The 27,444-nt window shown below is 33.3% G+C and overlaps 1 pseudogene; it reads left to right on the top strand.

Moving 5' to 3' along the window:
* The first annotated feature begins 6,302 nt into the window (after positions 1 to 6,302).
* Positions 6,303 to 17,762, top strand: LOC130820510 (pentatricopeptide repeat-containing protein At5g24830-like; annotated as a pseudogene).
* The last annotated feature ends 9,682 nt before the right edge of the window (positions 17,763 to 27,444 follow it).

Below are 27,444 nucleotides of genomic sequence, written 5' to 3'. Positions count from 1 at the left end.
CCTAACGCTTCTAATAGCATTGTGAAACTAGCGACACTCCAATTGAACTTTGACTTAATGTTGAAAATCGTCAACACTGCTGTTTGTTTGGTGAACTTTGTACATCCAGGGTACAAAGGCTTTTGAGAAGCCTCTGTCAACAAGTCAAAAACACGAGGACGTTTTCCTAACTCATCCTCGACTCCCTCCATCATCTCATCAACACGATCCACATCCTCATCGACATTCTCTTCATCTGTCTCATACCCATCAACATGATCTACTACATCCTCATTGACATCGACCACATTATTGACGTTCTCAACAACACTTTTCTCTTTGTAAACTCCCTCCTCACCATGCCAAACCCAAACATGATATTGAGGCCTAAACCCACGTCGAAGTATGTGCTCCCTAAGGATATCAACACTATCTACCTTTGATACATTGCCACAACTGACACATGGGCAATAAAAACCAACTCCCCCCGTTCTAACTTGATGTTCAACCGCAATACTACAAAATTCTAATACGCCATCAATAAATTCCGACGATTCAATGCTTCCATACATCCAACAACGATCTTTTGTCATCCTAATTAGTGTGATTAATTGATTGAAAACAAAATTATACACAACTTTTAAAACATATATACTTATTTCTAACAAACATTTTTAACCCTAAAAAAATATATACTTATTTATACCAAATCTATTTAACCCTAGATATACATACTTCATATTCTAATTTTATACTTCATACTTCAATATTAAGCACTACATTATAAATAAAATCATATTCTAATTCTAATAGTTAAAGACATAACTATAACAACAAACCACATTTTTAAAAAATTACACAAATATTTAACAAACTAATAACATTAACTTGAATATTGTAACAAATAGTAAAATTTTGCTCAAATAATATCCAGATTTGGCATACTAGCATACAAGCAAAAGCAAAACATATCATTGGCAAATAACAATTCAAACAAAAATTCACTAAATTACTAAATTACATGTTAAACAATAAAGATATGAACTTGCAAATTAGTAAAATAAATATAATTACCTTGATTTCGTGCGTTATGTTATCTACAACGAAAAACAGAGAAACAAAATTCGTATACAAACGGTTGACATAATTTTCGAGTTTTTTCATGAATATCTTGCAAAACTTAAATGCTTAACAAATTAAAAGGAGAAAAAATACCTTAATGTCGTGGGTTTGGAAGATGAACAAGACCAAAGTATTAAATTTCGTGGGTTTATGAACCAAGAAGATGAAGAACTTTGAAGAAACTGTTATAACAACGCGTTTTTCGAGTTTGCAGATGAAGATGAAGAACTTTTTAAAGATGAAGAACTTTGCTGTTACGTTTGTGAAGATGAAGAAGAGGAACGAAGCAGATGAAGATGAAGATGAAGCGTTTTTTCAATGGGTTTTGAGAACAACCGCAACAATGAATTGAAGAAGTTGAGTTTGTGAAAAAAAAATTTGAAATGACGGGTTTTAATTTATTAAATGTTACGGTTACTGCGGGCCTTGATAACCGGAGCAATTAAGGTTTGTGTAAGGGTTATTTGCTGCGATCAAGAGCAAAACTGCAGCAATTATTCTGGGTCAGAAAGCACTCCGCGAGCCGCAGAGATTTAGGCGAGGCGTGGAGTTGGGTCTGTCTGCCTTTAAATTTTTTCTTCACTTTTTTTTAATACTTATTTGATGCGGTCCTTAGCATAACCGCAACAATTAATTGTGCTACTGAGTATTTGCTGCGGTCACGCCTTGAAACCGCAGCAATTAATTTTTTTTTCTTATTCTTTTTCCTATTTATTGCTGCATATATACAAAAACCGCAGCAAATTATACGCAGCAAATACGTTTTTTCCACTAGTGCCTATTAGGTGTTTGATTCCCGAATCATCTTTAGTCGGATGATTATGAGCGAAAGACGAACCACAATCAAACACATGAGCGTTATTACATATTTCTCACATCTTTGAAATAATCAAGGGAGCGTAGACTTGTGACCTCTCTAGTTAGTGGGTGGCATGGCCTGTGTTGTTGCTTATCTAGTGATCCCGAGTCGGTGGAACTGGCTGTTCTTCTTAGTATTGCGCTCTCATGAACCCATTGTATTTGCACACCCATGGCTAGGGAAGATTATTTCCTGTACACAGCTTGCGTTGTTCTGTCTTCCGCTTGCCTTGCATTACATGGCATTAGATTTGTGGGTTTCCTTCTGAAAACCCTCACGAGACCTTACTTGTCCTCTACGGGAGACCGAGGGGTTTAAAGGGCTTGTTGCACATGCTAAGTGCGACCGTGATTCTTACGAAAGTGAGTCTTAGGCTTTACTGTTTTTCGTAGTTCAGATTTGTTTTTGCCCCGCGCTTTCATTTTGTGCTGCTAGTTCATTTGCTAGGGACTAGCAAAGGTTTGGCTTGGGGGAGTTGATGTGCTCGTTTTTAGAGCACATTTATCTCCTCATTGTAGTGTCGAGTCTCGCATTTTAGAATACTTTTTACACACTTTACGCATGATTTTACCTTGTTCTTGTCTCCATGGTGTTTTGAGGGAATTTCAGGTATTTTCGGAGATTTCAAGGTATTTTACTTTGCGTACGAGACTTAGATGCTTTGATCGAAGATTAGACACGCGTACTGAAGCTTTCCCAAGCATTCCAAGTCTTCCTCAAGGTCCCCGCAAAGTCCAAAAGGCATCCAAAGCTTCAAAAGACGAAAATAGGCCAAGTAGGAAAGCATTCGGACGAATTGATGCTCCATTCGGGCGAATGGACACTGATTCGGGCGAATGGCTGATTGCTTCGGTCGAATGTTGCTGGATTCGGGCGAATGGCTTATAGCTTCGGGTGAATGGACCTAAAACTTCAAGGAAACATGCTCGGACTTGCTGGAAACCACGAATGGAGCCCTATTCGGTCGAATTAGGGCTGAACACAGTTTGGTCTAAACCGTAAACCAAACGGGACCAAACCGTAATTTAAATATTTGGTCTGGTCTATGGTCTAAATGGTATGGTCCGTTTTTTTAATTAAAAAAATGGTTTCCGGTCCGGTCCCGGTTTTAAAATATTTAGACCAGACCGGACCGGAAAACCGTAATAAATTCCGGTCTGATGAAAACCGTAAACCGTAGACCGAAACCCGTAATTTCCATTTTATTTAAAATTTTAAATGTTACTATTATCAATATTCTGGAAATAATAGGTTTAATCAGGTGATGGATACCAGGAATAGTCTGGATTCTGGAAGGGTGTCTAAGATTGCATAGTGCAGACCAAGATGGAAGATTAATTCTCTACTTGGCTACAGAAGGCTGGTGCCTTACGTGGAGATAAACATTATGACCCATGATTCTATTATAATCAATGGATGGCATACTGACTAGTGAGTATTATGAATTTACTTTATGTTTAATATTATAAAATTAGTGATGTACTTAACTATTAAAAATTTGTAATGTTTCGGATTTGGTGATGTATTTTGTTTACAGATTATCGTTTATCTTAGATTCTCAATTAAAAAAATACAAAAAAAAAATAAAAAACCGTAGACCAGACCGTTTTAGAACGGTCTGGTCTGGTCTGGTCCGGTCTGGTGTCTTGACTGGTCTGGTCTGGTCTGAAAAATTTCCAGATCGGAATTTCTGGTCTGGTCTGATTTTTCTGTCAAACCAGACCAGACCGGACCGTGTGCAACCCTAGGTCGAATGCGTGCCCATTCGGGCGAATAGACCTTCAATTCGGTCGAATGGAAGCCCCAGACTGCGCGACTTCTTTTCTTCACAAACCAAACTTCGAGGGCTTTTAGGGCATTTTACCCCTTTTGTTTCTTAGCCTATAAATACCCCTTATTTTTGACTTTACCATCAATGATTAGAGTCCTAAATTGAATTTGGAAAAATGCAAAATTAGAAATTTTTAATAAAGAACTTACTACTATGCAATATTAATTAACCCAAAACGTTATATATTAATTAACACAAAAAGAAGAAAAAATATCCATTAATTAACACAACAACGTCATATATTGTTAATTATATCACTTAATCAAAATTATATCACTTACCCAAATTTCTAGGACTCATAAATTACATTAATGTCAAAGAACCAAATCAACCAAAAGTTTAAACTGATAGTTCTAAATATTCCAGATAAATTGAAGAGTGCATCAAACTCTTTTGTCACATTGGCTTCTAATATCATATTGTGAACCAACACAAACAAAAGGCTAATATGATGGTTAAATTCTCGAGACATGAGATACACTCCATTAATTAATATTGTGATTCTGAATTCAGCAGATTTTTAAACTTTTACTCATATGAAATTAGGCCTAAAGAATTCAATAGTTAGAAGCTCCACTTACGGAAACCTTAAACCTATCTAATTTCAAAATTGAGATATTAATACCTTATTTATCTAAATTGGACAATTAAAGAAAATTAGGTAACAATAACACTGCAGTTCATCACACGAATACTCAAATTAATCATACATGTATACAATCGCAAAACTAGAAAACTCGAGCAATAATTGATATTGTGAATAAGAAATTAAAAATAATGGACAATCAAAAAAAAATGAAAGAAGAAAAGAGAGAAAAAGAAGGTTAACCTTGATGTCAAAATCAGCGCCACCTGTGGCGAAAAGTCCAGAATGAGGATGAAAATCTAGGGTTAGAACTGGTTTTGCATCGTGCCAATTGATTTGAAAAATTCCTTCTTTCACTTTATATTTTCTGATGATTTTTTAAAAGTAAAGAAATTAGTAAGAATGGCTATGAAATAATTACTAATATAATTAAGATTATAACTAATTACTTAAAGTTAATTAAGTTAATTATAATGAGAGGGAGAAATAGAGGGGATGAGGAAAGAAGACCCGGAGAAAAAGGACGTGCCACTTCTACATAGAGGGAAAGGGGTTGGTTTAGGTGGGGGATGATAGGTGATTTGATTAGGTCAAGTATAATTAGGGAGAGTCAAATATAATTAGTGAGAGTTAAAGTTCAATCAACAACTTGATCATAGAAACAAGTAAAGTGGCAATAATAATTACAACAGATCATAGGTAACAGATTCTTTAATTTAGGATAAGTATGGCATTACTTTGAGCAAAAGTTTTCAAGCTGAATCAACATAGGTCAATAGACTATACCGTGATAAAAACAATCAAGTTTGTGATTTTCAGGCTTCATTCTACAATTGTGCTGCTCATTTTTTCTTAGGAAATTTCACATGGTAGCATCCATATTTTATGAAACGCTACTGGTAGCACTTTTTTTAGAATTTTCTACATGGTAGCATCCAACTTTTGCATTTAAATTTTCGCCTTAAACATACAAAAACGTTAGTTTGACCGTTACCATGTACTTTTGAATGTTACCTTGAAGTGTGAATTTCAAAAGTCATTCCTTCCTCCATTGCGATTAGAGGTGTTCATTAGCGGGTACCCGACATTTCGGGTACCTTTTTTAACGGCCCGTGTTCCGGCCTAATTAATACGGGTACTCATATTTGGGGTACCCGAATAAGTCGGGTCGCGACACCGGGTACCCCGTTTGTTCCTCACTTTCGGTTTTTTCAATTTTTTTATTTTTTGGACTCGAGCTTTTTAATCTTAGCTTTCTTGCGTGATTATGGATAATCATCAACACAGCTAACCATCGACTCAGCTCTTTGGTACCTTCAAGTCTTTATTATGATATTAGTTACTGACTTTTTTATTGAAGTTCCATTTTTCAAGTCTTCATGACATTAGTTATTGACTTTTGATTCTTAATCTTTAATATAGTTGTAATTGGTAGTACTTGTGAGTTACTGACTAATTTTCTTTTATCTTATTATTTAATGGAGTATTATTAGTTTAGCATTACTTATTAATCGGTTAGTCTAACAGCCCTTGGCGTACAAATAAATTATTATTCAAAAAAAATCCTAATATAACGAGTCGGCCGATACTCGTTTTATTTTATTTTGTGGCCTATGATCCGACCCGATTAAGGTGGGTTGAGTACCCAAACCATAATATAATACTCCCTCCAAATCAATTTAGTTGTCCCATTTTTTTATTTGACAAAGTCTTTTTAGTTGTCCCATTTCTATTTTTGTCAATCTTTTTTTACCTACATATCCTTAGTTCACACAAGTAATTACGAATATATACCCCCAATACCTTACTAACCCAACTACCCTTCACTACTTACCCTTCACTACTTACCCTTTTTAATGGACTCCACACCATCCTTAATAATCGTGCCCAAGCAAATGAGACATCTAAATTGGTTCGGAGTGAGTATGATAAGCTATGAGTTGGCGGGTCAACGGGCGCGTCGGGGTTGTTTTAAACAACCATAGTTGCGATACTCATTCCATTGCTGCCATACTCATTCCATTGCTGCGATACTTAGTCCTTCCTCCCTCCTCCATTGCTGCGAACGCAGGTACTTGTCTCTGCAAACTCAGTCCTTCCTTCCTTTGTTGCGAATGAATACTAGGAAAATTATGAGTGTTTTTTTTTTCAGTCCCTTCAAAATTATGGAATTTTCAGTCCCTTTCGAAATTATGGAATTGTTCATTGATGTCCCTTCGAAATTAGGGTTTTCAGTCCCTTCGAAATTAGTGTTTTCAGTGCCTTCGAATTTCATTGTTCACTTATGCGAAATTAGGGTTGTTTGCAATCAGGGTTTTTTTTTTTGTTTTTCTTCCATAAAATTGATAGGTAGATTGGATTTGATTTGTGGATTGGAATTATCAAATTTTAGTGCTGTTAATAAGTAGTCTCATGAATTAGGTGGATTTGTTGTTGGTTTTTTTTGTTATGTTTTTGATTGGTGATTGGAATTGTTGATTTTTTTGATAGGTTGATTGGAATTATTTATTAGTGCCAACAATTTGACCTTATGAAATGCCTAATAATTTGAATGAAAACAAAGTTATTATAACATTTATAGGCTTTAAATGAATTAAACGGAGAATTAAACGTTAAAACGGTGAATTAAACAAAAACTGGAAGCTACCATGTGGAAAAAACTTACAAAATGATGAATTAAATGGAATTTAACAAGAACTTAACGGAAAATGTTATGACAATTAGATAGTGCATAAATTGGATGCTACCATGTCGAATTTTTTTAAAAAAGTGCTACCATTGGCATTTCATAAAAACTGGATGCTACCATGTGGAATTTCTCCCTTTCGTCTTCCTTCACTCTCCAAATCACTATTTTCATTATATTTAGGGTTTAAAGACCGCAAATTCATTCATTTTGAAGATTTCAAGAAAATCCATGGCTCATTCATCACATATTTCTCCTTTCGGTAAATCACTCTATACATCTCCATTTGCTTTATCTGTATCTTATTAAATGCTAATTTTTCACTTTTGTCTTTATCAACTGTGGATGTCGCAAGATTTAGCTCTCTTTTTTCTCCACGCAATTCGTAAGATTTCACCTTATTCTCAACCCTAATTTGATTTTTAATACATGTTCTAATGTCATTGATTGTACATTTAGGCTACAATTTTATTATAGTTTGAATTTCTTATATATGATGTTTTGATTATGTAAGTTGATGAAATAATTTGGTGTATTCTATGTAGCATTTGAGTAAAATTTTTTTCTTGCTTGATTTGTTTGGCAATGAATGATGGTGTACTTGGGGGCACATGGAATCGATTTGTACATTTGTAGCTCCCTAGAGAGGAATAGTTCCAAATAGTGAGCTTATATTGACCTTAGCTATATTCACAATGGTTTATGTATCTCTAAGATGACGAATAGTCCCACAACATGTTCTGCAGACAACCTAGTTAAGCTAATCCAGCTTGAAAAACTTTTTGAAGAGAAGTCTCCTATATATATCTAGCTACGTAGAGTCATAGACCTACTAAGTTGATATGAAAGAAAAAGTTCCATGTGAAAGTATAAAAAATGTTAGAGTTAAGTTTTTTCCTTGCTTGATTTTTTTATTAACGAATGATAGTGAAGATAGGGGCACATAAAATGGATTTGTACATTTATAGCTCCCTAGAGAAGCATAGTTTCCAATAGTGAGCTTAAATTGATATTAGTTATAGTCCCAATGATTTATGTATCACTAAAATGAATTTTAACTTTGTTGGTGGTTGTATATGTTTGCCACATTGTTCCATGATGATTTGGATGTAAATCAGTTTAACTATTTTTTTTTATGGAGAGATGGGAAAAATATTTTGTTGAAATGAGTTATGAGCTATAGCCGATAAGTCACTCCCAGCTTTATTGAGTAGCTTATGTTATGGTCGAGATAAATAGGAAACTTTGTTACGATTATCGGTAAGACTCCATACATTTAACACATTTTCTCCCTTTAGGTGTGATCATAGAGACATTTGGGTAATCTTATTATTGTTATCATTGTAGTAAATTTGGGAATCTATTATTATTCTTCTTCTATTGCATATAGAAAATTATTTTATGAAGTTAATTAGAATTGTAAGTTTGTAACCTTAAATGCAATAAGCATATACATTTTTGCCCTTTTTATTTGGAGTTGTATTTGGTTATTAATTGGTGGGCAATTTGCATCTTGTAGTTATCATACTCTATACTTTACTTTTTTTTTCCTTTGACGTTTTATCTATGCGATGAGATCTAAATGTAAGCAATTAATTTGACGAGACAAATAATGGAATCCTATAGGGCTAGAAAAAAAGACTTGCATGTAGTTCGCATTTCCTTGAAAAAGGCATACGTTTAAGTACCAAGTGAAGTACTTTGGTGAGAAACGAAAAGTAAGAGTATTCACAAGAAATAGATTAATACAATGCATATTTTTTAGTATTAGGGATATTGAACAAGATATGACCCATAAATGTGGGGTCAAAAATGGTAAGTGGGTAATGAAAAAAAGAGTATTCACAAGAAATAGATTAATACAATGGATATTTTTTTAGTATTCGGGATATTCAACATGTCAAAATGGTAAGTGGATACTATAATATTATGTAATTGAGGTGTGCCCTAATGCTAAAGGGCAACTTATATACCAATAGACTAAGACCACTATATGGATCTTAAAGTTGGGTTTTTAGAAAGAGCGGTGGTCGAAATGTAGATGCTTATATGCATGAGTGGAAATACATAGAGATGTAAAATTTGAAATGAAGATATAAGAAAATTTTAGGCATCATAGATATTGAGGATAAAATGGAAAAAATCGTTTGATGTTTTTGGCATGTGCAAGGACAAAGTCGGTGAATTAGTTAAGAAAATAAAGCGTTTGAACATTGAGTGTTTTAAAAGAGTGTAGAACACTGAAAATGACCTGAAAGACAAGAATGGAAAAATATATAATGAATTTAGATTTACATTTTGAGATAATAGAAAATCAAAATGAATGTTGAAGGAGAATTCATATGGACAACCATTAAAATGATCTTTTGGTTCATTTAGTTGAGCATAATCTTTCGGCGTTGTTGTTTTTGTTGATGTTTTATTTATCTTAAGGAAAAATTGACAACTATTTATAAAAATGACAAACCCTTGTTATATACTCCTATAATAAACTACCTCATAATTGATTTTCCTAGTTATAGTTTAGTGTTGGATAGGTTGATAAAAGAATAAACTATTCTCTTACCTTGATTGATTTGTTTGGATTCATGTAGCTTTGTATATATAAAAGACTACATCATAATTGATTTTCCTAGTTATGGTTTATTGTTGGATAGGCTGATTAAAGAATAAACTATTTTCGTACCTTGATTGATTTGTTAGGTTCATGTAGCAAGATTTTGGCATTATTGTTGCATTAACATTTAACATACCTATGGCTGCTTAAATTGGATGGATTCCTTTAAATGATATTGATATGAGATTTTTTTTTTTTTGGAAGGTAGATTTTTTTTTAAAAAAGGAACCTTTTAAAAAGATGGTTATAGTTTTGTAATTTGCAAGGTGGTTTTTTGTCATTTTTTCTTTAATCTTATCTTTTCATTCTTATGTGGAATATAAGTTCTTAATTGGTGAAGCATTGAAATAACTTAATTTTACAATTCATTATTAAGTTATATGTACAGGATATTTGGATATGATGCAATTGTCATGTTTGTTAAAGATATAGCTATGAATGTACGAGACTCTTATCAACAGATGGTGCCAAGTCCTGAATCAGAAAACAATAATTTTCACGAAGAAGAAGCATCTCGTGCAGTTTTTAATGTGTTAGATGGCATTTTGAAAGACACCTTGGATCGTTTGAAGACTATAAGGTGGCCATTTTTCTACAGTGCTCTTTCATCATTATTAATTCTTCTTTCGTGATATCACAACATCATATTCGAAGTGGTTTAAAACTGTACCAAATTTACATTTCTTCTATTTCCTTTAGATGTTTGAATGACATGTTCAAGTTTTAAAAAATTCAGTAGGCCCTTGAGTTTGTATCTATTTCATGTGACCCCTCATCATCTTTCAATTTGCTTTGTGGAAAAATAGAGTTCATACAATATTTGAACTGGACTTAGAGGATGGAGGTAAGTGTGGTAGGCTTGTGGGAACTAGGAACTTATAATGTGTTATTTTATTGATATGACAGGGAAGCTGTTTCAGTTCCTGAATTTTTATTGGCAAAGGATTCTGCTACCACTGACTGTCGTGACCTCGCATCACTTATTAGGGTTTTTCTGTGTGGAAGGTAAATTAGAGGCTGCGCATGGGCTCCGCCGTCAACTATTGGCAAAGTGTTATGTTCCTGATGTGATCACACAATCACCTAGTTAATGCATTTTGTAGAGCTGGATGCTTGGAGGAGGTTGATTGTCTTATCAAAGAGATGTTAGCTCAAGGTCCTTTGCCTAATTGCACGACTTTCAACACATTTATTAGGGGTCATTGTTTAAAGGGTGATATAGACAAAGCTTTGTCTGTATTTTCCTCAATGGCACAACATAGAATTAAGCCTAACAGGATTACTTGTAACATTCTTCTTCATGCTCTTTCTAAAGAAGGTTTGGTGGAAGGTGCTAGGAATCTACTCATGAGGATTTTAAGCGAGTGTGAGAAGAAGCATATCGATTTAATTACATCAACAATATTAATGGATGGATATTTTAAGAATGGTGATGTTGTTGAAGCTCTTCATTGTTGGATAAAAATGTTGCATGAGGGTACACAATTGGATGTTACTGCATTCAAATGTTCTTATTCATGGTTTTTGTTTAAATCAGGAAATAAAACTTGCATATATTTGGTTTGGAAAAATGATTGAGAGGATTTCTTCCTGACGTGTTCACTTGTAATTCATTTATAGGTTACTTATGTAAAATTGGAACATTTGATGAGGCATTGAAGATTCTTGGTATGATGCTGAAAATGGGAATAACCCCTAATTGTATTACTTATAAGATGCTTGTTCAAGGTCTCTGTTTACATAAAGAGGCTCATAAAGCCGCACAACTACTCTGCTATATGTTAGAAAATTTCATTGTTCCCGAGCCTATCATTTGGAATGCCATCATCCACAGTTATGCGGAGTGTGGAGCCACAAAAAGTGCATTTTCCATACAAGAACTAATGGTTGCTATTGGTGTTATTCCAAATACATATACCTATAATGCAATGATTTATGCCTTGCTGAAAGAAGAGAACATCAAACAAGCTTTATTTCTCAAAAGAGAGATGGATGATAGAAGTATTTCTCCTGATCTGGTGACTTACAATATGTTGGTGGGTGCCTCTTGTAATCTTGGGTTGATTGAGCTTGCACTTGAGTTACGCGATGAAATGATTAGGAGAGGGTGCTTCCCAGATGTTGTGACTTACACTGAACTAATTAAGGGTTATTGCTTCAAGGGTCAATTTAAGGAAGCAGAACAAATTTTTGTCAGATTATGGCGTTCTGGTCTCCAAGTTGACCATGTGCCATGCCAAATTTTGGTTAAAACTTACTGTAGATTCGGAGTGCTCAACCATTCAATTAGCCTCTTTGAAAATCTATTGAATGGATATAAATGAGTGTATGCGAGCTTGATAATGATCAATTCATTTAGAGACTAAGAAAGAAGCTTCGGAAGTGGGTAACTAATATTTTACACATCTTGAACTACTATGAATAGTGAATAGAGGTGGATGTGACAATGACGACAAACATTGGAATCGAATATAGTTACTCCATCAAGAGCATATTGTTCTGCAAGTTTCGTAAACGTCATTGAATCCCAATGATGTCGAACACTTGTCAGTTGTCACCTATGGGTCATTACTAATTAGTTACTCTCTCCAAGAGCTGGAGCTGTTGATTCTTGATATTTGCACCAATCCAAATCAATTTTTGAGGTATGTCTTTGAGTGTCTTTTCTTTGATCTTCTTAGCTGTTTCGATTTGTTATCTCGCCCTACTGTTCAAGATTTACTTAAAATAGTCAAGCATCCATATTTTTTGACTCAAAGCTTAAATCAGACTACCTATTATGGAGAACTTCTTTGTTAGCTTTAGTTTCTTATGTTAGATAAAAAAGATTAACACTATGTTTAGATAATAATTTTGGAAAGAAAAGAAAGAAAGGAAAGGAAAAGGGGGAAGGGAAAGGAAGGGAAGAGAAATTCAAAGAAAGTAACAATTTTCGCCACACTTTATGGTTTTAAAATAGGTTTCTTTATAGTTCTTATATTTCTAGTTGTTTGTAAGAATAGCATCTTGTAATGGTTGTTAATCCATGATTGTAAATCATTGGTTACGTAATAGGGTTTTGTTGTTCGATAGGCTCAAAATCTTCTATGAAAAAGTCGTCGTGTAACATAATGACTCATTTTTTTTTCATAGTCACGGTTTTTGCTTTGGAAAGGCAACAAAGAGGGGATGGAAATGATGAAGAGAAAGAGAAGGTTAATGACATTAATGGTGATAGTATTTTAGGTAGGTAAAGCTGTAAAGGCGAGGGAAGAAGAGGGGGGAAAGGAAGAGGAGAGAGATCTTTGGGTTTTTCCTTCTAAATCTTTCCAATGTTGAAAAGATTTGTTTAGTACAAAACATAATGGACTTATCCCCTTCAACTCCCTTCCTTCTATTTCCCTCCTCTCACCTTTTGGTATCTAAATGCGGGAAATGACATCCTTAATTTTTTGCCTCTTTATTTTCCTCTATTTTCTTCTATCTAAACATAGTGTTATACAACTTATCTTAAATTACATTGAGTCAATTGGGAAAGATACTCCCTAAAATTGGGGTTATATCAAGTTAATCAATTGGTGGAACTATTTGATGAAGTGTGAACATCATTGGATCATACGTGTCAATTACATTTATGTCATGCATGAAAATTACTAGGAATAGGCATTTTAGAGTGTGGGTCGTGTATAGGGATCTAAAAAATAGCACTGAACCCGGACCTTCATATATTGCATCCAAACCCGCATCCAGACCCTAAAAAAACTTTTTTCATAAGTGGATTTTAAGGGTGTAAAATTTTAACCCTAATCTGGACCCTTAGGTCTTATAATCTAAAGAAAAATATATGAAATGTAGTTGTACAATATAAATGTTCTTACTGAACTGAATTCCAAAATCAGGCTAAAAAGTCATTATTTGGTCTTTATAAACTCAAAACTCATTTCCATATTATTCTAACTACAAAGAATAATATCTAGTAGGAAATAATCGGTTATCCAAAAGATGCTGAATAAATGTCTAATAATTATGAATGAAGATAAATCTAAGTTTACCCTCAAATTGATATGTAAATTATGAAAAGAAACTCCAAAAACTATAAATTATTGAACACTATACTAGAGTTGAATACATGTTCCATATTGAAGAGAAAAGCAGCTACATTTTTCTTATGATGTCTGTTTTGCGTTTGAATGATTTGAACCACCAAATTCTTCAATTTTAATTTGACGTGACCTTTGATATAAGTTTTTGCCTTTAATTTTTGAAAGTTTGGAGGAAAGTTTGATTGGAAAACCCTAGATTTCTTTCAATAAGGGTAGAAATCAAGAGGAGAGAGAATAGAGTAGAGTTTAACAAAATGGACATAATGTTTTGTAAAACCCTAATTTCACTATTTAACCCCAAAATTTAAACATTAAAAAATGGGTCTAAGGTTTGGATTCGGGTCTAAAGTATTTATTGGACTCGAACCTAGACTTGGGCCCCTAGGGTTACAAAAAAGACCCTTAAAACGAGTAAAGGTCTAATAGGGCCTGGGTAGGATCTTGGACTCTTGCCCATCCCTAAAAATTACAAAGGGGGAATATGAAACTTTCTTAGAGCTTTGAAATACTCTAGAAATCATACGCAATAATTTATGTTATTTTGTTGGCAAGTTTGTTTGGGAAGTTGTTGAGTTTGTTACTTTTTTTTGTATAGAGAAAATATATTTTTCTATTGGATTTTTTTTTCATGCAAGTTCAAAATTTCAATCTATAACTAGGATTATCTAGATGTAGTTCGAGTCGTATTGTATTCTATTCTACAATCTTTCCTTAAATTGTAATCAATTAGCTAGACGTCATCAATGAAGATCTGACCATCGATGTTGTAAACATTCCTAGACCCTAATGCTTCAACATATGTTTTATAGTTTTTGACCCCTCATTTAGTATGCACGTGGTTATTTTATTCATAAGCTGGTTACTGAATTTTTTTTTTTTGCTAAATAGGTACACCGAAAACTGTATAGTCAACGTTAATAAGGATTACTTGAGCACGAGGATGGTGCAGAGTATTTTTCCTTCCTATGCACCGTTGTCTGGTCAGAGTGAACGAAAAGCCTATCAGGGCTTTTATAATTTCATCAAACAAGTCACGATATTAGATTAGATTAGATTATTGCACTAAAGGTGCATTTGGGTTACAATAATTTTGGGTCGGGTTAAAGTTGAGTTCTATGTTCACAAAGGTAATACACCACTATGAATCCAAATTTGAAGTTGGGCAAGACTGGATCTATTTTATACACGTCTAGGCTAAATGATATGTGAAACAAGTCGAAATGCTTGCCACCTTGGTTGTGTATGAAGCGTAAGTACATTATGCTTTCGCTTCTTATCTCGGGTCCTAAACAACCTGGCAATGACATAGATGTATATCTTGCACCTCTCGTTGAGGATTTGAGAAAGATGTGGGATGAAGGCGTTTCTGTGTTTGATGCACATGCTAATGAGGAGTTTACCTTGCGTGCAATGCTCTTATTTACTGTTAATGATTTTCCGGTATATGACAACTTATTAGGGTATCAGAACAAAGAGAAGAAAGTACGCCCAATATGTATCGATGATATGGAATCCACTTGGATTCTTAAGTGCAAGCATATATTCATGCACCATTGAAAGTTCCTCCCACGAGATCACCAATATGGTAAAAAGAAAAAGATGTTCAACGGGGAGGTTGAGGAACGTGTAGCTCGTCGACCGTTGACCGGTTATGAGGTTTATGAACAGATTATTGGAGTTAAAACTGTATTTGGTAAAACAGGGCAAGTGCAAAGGGGCGAAGATCGACTGTGGAAAAAAGAATCAATTTTTTGGAAGCTTCTATGTTGGAGAGATCTACAGGTTAGACATTGTCTTGACGTTATGCATATAAGGAAAAATGTATGCGATGCCATACTCGAGACGTTCATGAACATTCCGGGTAAGACAGGATGTTAAGGCCGTGTGAAATTACTTTGAATGTAAGGGTATTCGTCCGGAGTTGTAGTCACATGTTATGGTGAATAAGAAAAGAAGTAGAGTTGGTGAAATTAGTGGCAGTAACAAGGGAAAGTGCGGTAAGAAGAACATGAGTAATGACAAAGTTTATTTGCCTCCAACTTGTTAAAAATTGTCCAAAGCAGAGAAGCAGACATTTTGTGAGTCTTTGTATAACATTAATATTCCGTCTGGGTACTCATCCAACATGAAGAGATTTGTAATCCTAAATGATGAGTTAAAGTTGGAAAGCATGAAATCTCGCGATTGTCATGTAATGATGCAAGTGTTCTTAAGAATTGCAATCCATTGAATACTGCCAAAACATGTGAGATATCTATTATCGAGCTATGTTCGTTCTTCAACACAATTTTTAGTAAAATTCTTGATCTTTTTAAACTTGATGCTCTTCCCGTTGACGTGATTATAACTTTATGCAAGTTTGAAATGTATTTTTCACATTTTTTTAACATAATGGTTCATCTTATTGTCCATTTCGTTCGTGAAATCAAGCTTTTGGGTCCATTTTTTTTAAGGTGGTGTTATCCTTTAGAGTGACAAATGATAGTTCTACAAAGCAAAAGGAATGCAGCACAAAGTGAGGAGCCATTTATACTAGCCACACAGGCCAAGCAAATATTCTACATTATAGACCCGTCTGATAAAAAATGGTCATTGTTGTACTGGGAAAAAGAAGTATCCTTGGTATAGGTGATATTAAGGATGAGGAAAAATATGATGCTAAGTTGCGTTTTTAAGGTTTTTTAAGCGTTTTTGGCACTTTTTCGTATAAAGTGATTCATACTTGATTCGTTTCCCATGAAACTTGGCACACAATATTATTTAGTATATGTTATTATGTTGAAATGATTACAATCGAAAACAATAGTCATATGCTTGAAATTACGTGCTAAGTTGCGTTTTTGAGGTTTTTAAGCGTTTTTAGTATTTTTTCGCATAAAGTGGTTCAAATTTGATTTATTTGCCATGAAACTTGGCATACTACACTATTTCAATTTGGTATATGTTATTGTACTGAAATGGTTAGAATCGAAAACAATAGTCATATGCTTGAAAATGCGTGCTAAGTTGCATTTTTAAGGTTTTTTAAGCGTTTTTGGCACTTTCTTAAATTCTAATATTATATATTTAACATTGGTAAAATCTAATGTATAAGTATTGTATAAGCTTTTTTAATTTTTTCATACTCACTCCTATTCATAGAGAATGAGACATTTCGTTATTGGGTCAATTCACTGAAAATGTCTCATTTTTATTTTTGTTATTCTTTTTTACCCTTTTACGCTTACTACAACACCACAATAACACTTAATTATAAATGCTCTTACTGGAAAAAGAGAATTTCCCACCCACTTTTAAGTGGTCCTTCACTCTTTGGTTTTAGTGCAAAATCCAAATATCTCATTCTCTATGAGTAGGAGGGAGTATAATATTTAGGTTTTATACAACACTCTAGGGGAAACACGCACTTTGACGAAGGAGAAATGCGCGAATTGAAAGAAAAGGTGGTTGTGTATCTCTCTAATTTATGTGTTTAGTAGTGTAATTATTTTAGATTTTGTACTTTTGTATATGTATATATATATATAGTTAAATTATTGTTAGATTTTAATATACATATACTTTTGCCTTCCTGCAACTGCAGCATATAGTTATTTTTTTTTGTAACTATATGTTGCGGTTCCAGGAAAACCGCAGCCTATAGTGTGTTTTTGTGCTACAGTTTTAAATTTCAGCATTTAAAAAAGTCTATCTACTGCTATCACTTATGATTGGAGTTGAAACTGCAGCATACGGTGGCTAAAAAACTGCAGTGTTTAAGGTTTTTTCCACTAGTGGTATGGCATAGCTAACCCTACTCTTTTTGTAAAACTTTACATTATATTTACTTTATAATATGTAAAGTATGAAATATGTTGATATGTTTTAGTATGAAGTTAGTTTAATGAAATTATAATCAAGATTATATTAAGTACGTGTATGCTAAAAGTATTTTTAGTATGTTAATTTAATAATTTTTGAACAAGTTTAGGAAGTTGGGTGCAAAATTATATTCTAGTGATATTAAGTATAATTTATGTTATATATTAGTGCTAGTATGTTTATGAGTTCTGTGTTACATTTAGAATGTTATTATATTTAAGAACTTTTATGTTAGAACTTTTACTAATATGTTTATGTTAGCCTTCAAACTAGTTTATAAGGTATATTTTATGAATGTATTTTTTATTAAGAGTTTGATTTACTATTTTAAATTATTACAACTATTTTTGTGATAATAATAAAATAGCAATTTAAAAAGATATTTTTGAGAAATTTTTATAAGCTATTAAATATTGAAGTGTTTTTCTTGAATATATGAGATTTCATATAAAAGTAACTTTTAATCACTATTTAGAAGAAATATTTTATTTGCTAACTAATTGACCAAAATTTATGTAAAATGATGTAAAAGTACTTTTAGAATACTTGCCGCTCAAACTATGTGTGAAATATTGATTTTGTGAGATTATAAGTTTTACTTGTTTTATAATTAGAATTATTGACTTTCGTAAAATTTATAAGTTTTAAAACTAGAAATATTGATTTTTATGAAAATTATAAGTGTTTAAACTAGAAATATTGATTTTTGTGAAATTATAAATTTTATTTGTTGTATAACTAGAATGTTTATTTTTGCAAATCTAATAAGTTTACTTATTTTTTTTTCTAAACTTGAAATATTGATTTTTGGGGAATTTGTAGAATTTTGGAAACTTACCCAAATGATACAAATTTAACTTGAATTGTAATTAGAATATTTGATTTTTTATGAAGAGAATAGAGTTTTATTTATTCTAAAGCTGAAAATGTTAATTTTAGGAACTTATTTAAAGAGAAATATATTTTTGTAGTTACTTATGAAAAATATTAATTTGGAGACTATTAATAGAGGGTTAAGTTATTAGTGTGAATTCAGTAAATTATTAAAAATAAATTTATAAATAAAATTTAATGTGTAAAATAATAATGAACGTATAAAGACAAAAATTAATTTTACGTTATGATTAAGAATTTTATTAAATAAAAGTGGTTATCACCTAAGTTGATCAAAGTCAAATTGTAGTAATAAAAATGTGATGTACTTGTGTGAATGAATTTTGATTGAATGACTAATAGTAAGGTAATGTCGAACCATGGACCGGCATGAAAAATCTCGGCATCCGAGTTGGCCGGCACGTAAAATGTGATGTAAGACAGGGGGTTCGATACATATCCTGTAGAGCTCGAGCATAGTTGTATTGGAGAGGTGACAACTCCCACCATAGTTAGGGTTTAGGACTACGATCCTCACCTAACCAGACCCTTATATATATCAGGTTGTATATTGTTGCGCTTGTTGATCAGTGATAAACTTGATTAGTTTTGATGCCATGATGCATGGTACGGTTATGAGTATTAACCAAATGAATTTACTTAAGTGTTAAGATTACCGAATTGTATAAGTGGCAGTAACGTACTTCTGTCAGGATTGAGAAAGATATCTTAATAATGACTTAAAAGTATGGAATAGAAAAAGAATATAGTAAAAGTATACGGTGGTGTCAATTAATTATAAGTTCGTACTTACATTATTATTTTGTAAATGTAGCGTATAATTTCCGTATTTTGAGTTGGATAGGAAGTTATGTTCTGTGTTAAGCGCTGATCGATTTAATCGGCTGTCATCCGTATTATGAATAACAGCATTTTGCAGGATTTAGTTTCAAGTTCCGATCCAGACCGCAGGAATTACTATTTATCGAAAACTTAGTTGCTTTTTGTACCTTTATTGATGACTTGATTATGATGTAATTTTTTTTTCATTTGGAGCAAACAATATTTCTTATCAGATGTAATATTTTACTTTTGTTTTAAACAATTTCAGTTTTTATGATTTAAAGTTTTAACAAATCGACATTTTGAGACTTCCGCAATATTTTTGTATTAAACATTATTATTAAATGTTAATTATGTATCAAAATTGCCGCCCCTGTTACAAATATATATTTATCTTTTTATTCATTTTTAACAAATATTTTACTAATTTTGCTATGGATTTATAAATTTGAAATTTTGCTGCTATTATGTAGAAAAAAAGAAAAAAAATATGTGATAAACTTATTCAAATATAAATGCTAAGTAAGAACTAAAATATTGATGCAAAATTAAATAATAATGTGAAATCAATATTATATTGATCACTATACTACATATTTTAACTTTGAAAATAGGTGTTTAACAAATATAAATTTGAGGTGTTTAAGAAATAAAAAAGCTACCAAGCTCAAAAGTATTTGACTCAAAATAAATTAAACATAAAATTATTGACTACATACGAATCCCATCTAAAATATAAATAATATTAGATGATAATAATAATTAGGATAAATTTTAAACAAATCAGTTTTGTTCTCCCCTTTCTACTACTCATCATCTCCTTCCTTATTCCCATGTTCCAAATCCCTTTCTCTTTCGCTACACACAAAGGAAATTGCAACCTCTGATTCTCGATAAAGCTAGCAAGACCTGCAATCTCTGATTTTCGATAAAGCTAGCAAGAACCTTTCTTCTTCCTCTGAGTCTTTCGAAACACCACAACAATGGCCATCCTCCTCCTCTGATATTGATTGAAGCACGTGGGTCCTCCCTCCTTTGCTTTCAACTTTTGAAGAAACAAGATCCCTTATTCTGCATCTGATTTTAGAATTAGGGATAAAACAACAGCAGGTATATTCATCTTGCCTTCTTTATTTGATTTTCGAATTAAATAACCAAACCATAAATCCCTAATTTCATTGAGCATTAAGAACTGAATAACCAAGCTTTCCATTCAATCCATTCAAAACCTAATTACCCTTTCCTCATTTCTCTGATTTTCAGTTATAGATGTCGCAGAAGGCAGTGGCTATTGCCTCATCTTTCCCTTAATTCATTGCCGCCAATTCAGAGGTAAAAATTGTATTCCTCTTAATTATTATTCCGTTTTTGATATTCTTGTCTTTTAATCCTCATAAATATCGAGATTATCAATTTCTTCTATGTTATTATATATTCTTATTGTTACTCATCATCATATTATCCCCACATTGAGATTAATTGGATCTTTTGAGATTTGAGGATTTGTGAAAAACATGAAAGGCGGTTTATTTTGGTTTTTGGTTAAAATCTAAAAATATCCAACGGGTCTTCTGTTTCCTTAACTCTTCACCCTTGAGCAAAGATTCATTTTTCGTTCAGCAGTAACCAGCTACGATATACATCTCTCATTTAAGAAAATTTCACGGCATTAATTTTTGTAAAGGTTTTTTGTTATTCTCCCTCCTTATCTCTTTACTGATTCATTTCATCTCCTTTTGAAATTAGTTATGCTTGCTTTGTCGATTGAGTTGTTCAGTTACCTAGTTTGTTTGATATTTAATTGATGATTCTATGATTTTGGGTTTATTGAATAAACTTTGAGTTTAATTTGGCTATAGATAATGAGTTTGTTTGGTTTTTATCCAGTGAAATTATTTAATGTTACGGTTTTCAATTTTTCTAGTGAACAAATCGCAATTTTTAATTTTTGGCTGTATTAATACTATAATACAGAAGTAAGGCCATTGATGATATTCATTTCTAGGTCATGCTCGAAACCCAAACATTTTCCCCAGTAACAGTCAAGTTATAATTTCTTTAATCTTCTTCCATTTACCCGTTTTCAAATTAATTTGTCAATTAAGCTACTGATTTCGCCTATAATGCCCTCTTTTATTGCTCTCAAATGCTTAATTTCACTTTCATTTATGATGTGTAAATGTCAAGATACTTTATCAAAAACAAATTTCCATGATTTTAGTTCTTAATTGCTTCCATTTTTTTTCCTTTTGGGTTATTGTTTTTGGGTATTTTGTCTTTGCCTTTAATATTCAGTTATGCAAGTGGAAAACTTGGTTTTCATTTATCTGATTATCGTGTTCGTGGAATTTTTTTGATGTATTTAAGTGTTTATCTGTAATGGAATTTGCTGTGTTGGGCGCTAGTAAAGGTAATGCCCACCAAGTGTTGATTTATTAATCCCTAGTTTTGTGTAGAACACCACGAATAGTACTTACTTTTTTTTTTGTTGGTTTTCCATCTTTATAGGTAAATGTCGAATTTGGGAGGAGGTGCAGAAGCGCATGCAAGATTTAAGCAATATGAATACAGGACGAATTCGAGTCTAGTTCTCACCACAGATTCACGCCGTAGGGATACGCATGAGCCACTGGGGAGCCAGAGTCTCTCTACGGTAAAATTGACCCAAAATCATTTGGTGACCGTGCTGCCAGGGGAAGACCTCCTGAGCTTGATGAGAAGCTGAAGAAATCTTCAAAGCGCAAAAAGGAGAGGGAGCTACTCTCTGAGCAGGCACCCTCAAGGCAGAGCCAAAAACAAAGGAAACCCGAGCTGCATATGAGACAATGTTAAGTATCATTCAACAGCAGTTGGGAGGGCAGCCATTCAACATTGTCAGTGCTGCAGCTGATAAGATTTTGGCTGTTCTAAAAAAATGATGCTATCAAGCACACGGATAAAAAGAAGGAGATTGAGAAGCTAGTGAATTCTATTTCTCCTTCTGTGTTTGATAGCCTAGTTAACTCCGGTAAGTTGATTACTGACTATCAAGAGGGTGGTGATGCAGCTCCATCAGCAAATGGGGATGGTCTTGATAATGAAGTGGGTGTTGCAATGGAATTTGAGGAAAATGATGATGATGATGATGATGATGATAGTGATTTAGGTTCGGTACAAGATAAGGAGGAGGAGGATGAAGATCTTGCTGAAGCGTGTTCTTTAGAGGTTATGCAAATGGGAGGGGACCTGCTGGAAGTTACCCACGAGGGAACAAGTGAAGTGAAGCGTTCCAAGATTGACTTGCTGATGTCAAAGTATGAAAGGTTCGTTATGGAACCTTAAGAAAGCATCCAAGAGATGTTTACAAGATTTACAAACATCACAAATGAACTTGTCTCTCTTGGAAGACTCATTCCCACCGATGAACACGTAAGGAAAATTCTAAGGAGTTTCCCTCAAGATGAACGCTGTAGAGCCAAAGTCACAGCCATCCAGGAATCCAAAGATTTTACAAAGTTCAATTTGGTAGAGGTAGCTGGTTCCCTTATGACTCACGAATTACATCTGAGGACAGCAGACAGTTCTCGAAACAACGGATTGGCTCTGACAGCAGCTGATCAAGAAGAGTCAGAATGTGATGAAGAAGAGGCTGCCAAGTTGGTTTTAAGATTCAACAAGTTTTTTAGGAACAACAGATACACCAATAAAAGAAACAATAAAGAACGAAGATCTTCCAATACCAAATCCAACCTTAAATGCCACAAATGTGGAAGTACTGATCACTTCATCAAAGATTGCCCTATGTGGAAAAACGAAAAGGGCAAGGGAAACAGGAAGACTACCAACCAAAAGAAATGTTAATAAAACCGACTTTCGCAAAGCCATGATTGCTGTATGGGGAGAATCCGAGAGTGATGCTGAGATAGAAAACCCCGAAGAAGAAGAAACAGCTAATTTATGTCTCATGGCCTCACACGAGAGTAAGAATGAGAAGTCCAAAGGAAAGGAGGTAAAGTCTTCTAATTCATTTCCTAACCATCTGTTTAAATTAAATAGATATAAATTAATTGAGTTGCTTATGGAGGCACAAGATAAATTGAAAGAAAGTAATGATAAATGTCTCCAACTTGAAAAAGACCTTAAGATTAGTAAAGATCATGTTTCTTTTATAAATGTCTTCAGATCCGATGTCCAAAATAAATTTTTTAATTTGCTAGATCAAAATGTCATTTTAAAGAAACAATGGAAAGAGTAAAAAAGGACAATATTATTCTTAATGTTGAATTGACCCAATATAAATTACTAGTCTTGAACAAGGAATTAAATGACACATTTATTAATGATTTATGTACTGATTTTCAAAAATTGAAAATCAACCTAGAATGCAACCAAGCCGATGATAAATTAGAACTTGAATTAAATTCAAGAGGAAAAGAGAAAATGAAAAATGTTTCCAAATAGATTCTAAATGCTAAAAGTAAAAATTCAGAAGGCCTAGATTACCATAAGAATAATAAAAAGAAAAAGGTCTATGTCGATCTCCCAAGTAGCAAAGTCTGTACCTTTTGCGGAAAAACTGGACATCTAAAAATCCAGTGTACCAAAGAGAACAGCATATTGTCTCTAACAGAAGCTATGTTGATCGTATCTGGATTAAGAAAGTTGATTCATGTCAAATCGACACGGAACCCAAGAATGACCGGGTTCCTAATTCTAACAACTAATTTTTCTTGTAGGTTCTAGTGAGGGGGAACAATTCATGGTATCTCGACAGTGGGTGTTCTAAGCACATGACAGGTGATAAATCAAAATTTCTCTTACTGGAAACCTATAATGGGGGAATTGTGACTTTCGGTGACAACATGAAAGGTGAAATCATCACCAAAGGAAAAGTAGGAAGGTCAAGTTCTCATGCAATTGATAATGTATTTTTGGTCGAGAATTTAAAACATAATTTACTAAGTATTTCTCAGTTCTGTGACAAAAGTAACTCTGTAAACTTCACTTCTGGAAAATGTATTATTTCTAGGAGTGACACAAGAGACACTGTTCTGGAAGGGATCCGAAAAGGAAACACTTATGTTGTGGATATCAACACTGTTCCCAAATCGAGTCTAACTTGCCTTAGTGTCATAGAGGAAGATCCTCTTCTTTGGCACAAATGTCTAGGTCATGCTAGCTTTTCTTTGATTAATACCTTAAGATCAAAAGATCTAGTAAGAGGATTGCCATCCATAAAATTCCTAAAAGATGAAATTTGTGATCCTTGCGCCAAAGAAAATATATGAGGTCGGCCTTTAAACCAAAGAATGTGGTGACCACTTCAAAACTGCTTGAACTAATACATATGGATCTTTGTGGACCTATAAGAATTCAAAGCCGTAGTGGCAAACGATATGTATTTGTTATTGTTGATGATTATAGTAGATTTACATAGACTTTATTTTTATTAAGCAAAGATGAAGCTCTTAATGAGTTTGTTTCTTTTGCTAATAAAATAAAAAAATCTAGTTTTAATCAACTTATTCACATAAGGTCAGATCATGGTAAAGAATTTGAAAATTCAAGCTTTATGAATTATTGTAATGAACATGGAATAAGTCATAATTTTTCCGCACCTAGAACCGCACAATAAAATGGTGTAATAGAAAGAAAAATAGAACATTTGAAGAAATGGCTAGAACATGGAATAAGCCGAGGCTGTCAATACTGTATGCTATATTTTAAATCGTGTACTAATAAGACCTATCACTTTTAAGACCCCCTATGAATTGTTTAAAGGTGTAAAATCGAATATTTTCTATTTTCGCGTGTTTGGATGTAAATGCTTTGTTCATGTTAATGGAAAATGAAATATAGGAAAGTTTGATGAAAGAAGTGATGAAGCAGTATTTCTTGGCTATTCATCTCATAGTAAAGCTTATAGAGTTTACAATAAGAGAACTATGTGCGTAGAAGAATCCATTCACATTATTTTTGATAAAACTAACTTTAGACAAGTGAACAGGATACAAATAATTTTAAAATAGGTTTTGCAAATTTGGAAGATGATGAAGATTTAACTAAAGAGCAAAATCAAAGAACAGTAGGAGAACAGCTGATTTAAGAACAAACCGAAGTACCAGACCAAACAGAAGAGCTAGTAAATGAGGACCAGCAAGCCGTTCCCAATCCAGCTGTTCTCAGAAATGAGCAAACTGATCCAGTTGAAGTTGAGTAGAATAGCAATCAAGTCAATGACCCTGAGCCTACAACTGTTCCCACAAGAGATTTTGTACCAAAACCTTGGAAATATCAAAAATGTCATCTACTTGATTTGACAATCAGTGATTTGAACAAGGGAACACAAACCAGATCCCAAATGAGAAATTTCTGTGTACACTTCGCGTTCCTCTCAACACTTGAATCCAAGAATCACGAAGAAGCTTTAAAAGATTCCGAATGGGTTGTTGCCATGCAAGATGAACTGAATGAATTTGAAAGAAATAAAGTATGGCACTTAGAACTCAAACAAAAAAAAACAAAAAGGTGATTGGACTAAAATGGGTATTTCGGAACAAATTGGATGAACACGGAATCATTTTAAGAAACAAAGCAAGACTCGTGGTCAAAGGATACAATCAACAAGAAGGAATTGATTATATAGAGACATTTGCTCCGGTAGCAAGGTTAGAGGCTATCAGAATTTTAATTTCTTTTATTGCTTTTATGAATTTTAAATTATATCAAATGGATGTGAAATGTGCTTTCTTAAATAATTTTATTGATGAAGTCTTTGTGGAACAACCCCCTTGGCTTTGAAAAATCCTCTTTTCTTGATCATGTCTATAAGCTTCATAAAGCTCTTTATGGGCTAAAACAAGCTCCTAGGCAATGGTATGAAAGATTATAAAAGTTTTTGATTGAAAATAACTTTGTTAGAGGTAAAATTGACAAAACCTTATTCTTTAAGAATAGAGGTTCTGATATTTTAGTTCAAATTTATTGTTGATGATATTATTTTTGATGCTACCAATGAATTGCTATGTAAAGAATTTGCTAACCTAATGAGCACTGAATTTGAAATGAGTATGATGGGAGAATTAAATTTCTTTCTTGGTTTGCAAATTAAAAAAATAGCTAATGAAATCTTTATTCATCAACAAAAATATATAAAAGAACTTCTTAAGAAATACGGTCTAAATAATGCTAAAACAAACCACAAACCCATGGCTACAAATGTTAGATTAGATGAAGATTCAAATGGTATTGATGTTGATCAAACTATGTATCGAGGCATGATTGGTTCTTTATTATATCTAACTGCAAGTAACTCGATATTGCTTTTAGTGTTGGTTTATGTGCTAGATTTCAATCAAACCCAAAAGAATCACATCATATAGCAGTGAAAAGAATTCTGAGATATTTGAAGGGAACATATGACTTGTCCCTATTTTATCCAAAAAGTGATGTCTATGATTTGAAAGGTTATAGTGATGCAGATTATGCAGGTGATCTAGTAAACAGAAAAAGCACTTCAGGCATGATGGGCCGGTTCCGTTCCGGTTCCGGTTCCGGTTCAATCTGGTTCCGTTTCCACCCGGTTTCATTTGGAACCTGATTCGAACGTTCCGGTTCCCGGCGGTTCCACAATTTCTTGGTGGTTCATGAGGCGGTTCCGGCAGTTCCAACTCGCGGGACGGGCGGGTCGGACCATCGGTTCCATTTTTATTTTTCCTTTAAATATAATATAAAAATACTATAATATTGCAGACGTACCTTTAATGATTACTTTATTATTAGCGAAATTCATTGCTTGTCAAGTTGTCATCGTTATTAACATATTTACTAAAAAGAATGAAAAAAATAAATTAATAAGAAACGAATCAACGATAATGTTGATAAAGATGATTAATAAAAAAGAGGGAGAAAATGGACTGTAACCTAGTACCCAAAGGAATACTAAGCTGCCTACGTATCTCGAAGGAATCAAAGCCCATGTAGTTCTTTGTCATACCTTTTATTTGTAGTTGTTGAATGTTGATTTATTGTTGTCTGATTGATCCTATTCGTCTTCGTCATCATCATCTGGTTGGTTAGATTCTTCTGCTGACTCTCCTCTTGACGATGATGCAGATGTATCCATC

The sequence above is a fragment of the Amaranthus tricolor genome, chromosome 8 (genome assembly GCF_026212465.1).
Source record: "Amaranthus tricolor cultivar Red isolate AtriRed21 chromosome 8, ASM2621246v1, whole genome shotgun sequence".
NCBI classification, from domain to species: Eukaryota; Viridiplantae; Streptophyta; class Magnoliopsida; order Caryophyllales; family Amaranthaceae; genus Amaranthus; species Amaranthus tricolor.
Note: the sequence above shows the minus strand (reverse complement) of the source record. Positions and strands in the feature narration are given on the sequence as shown.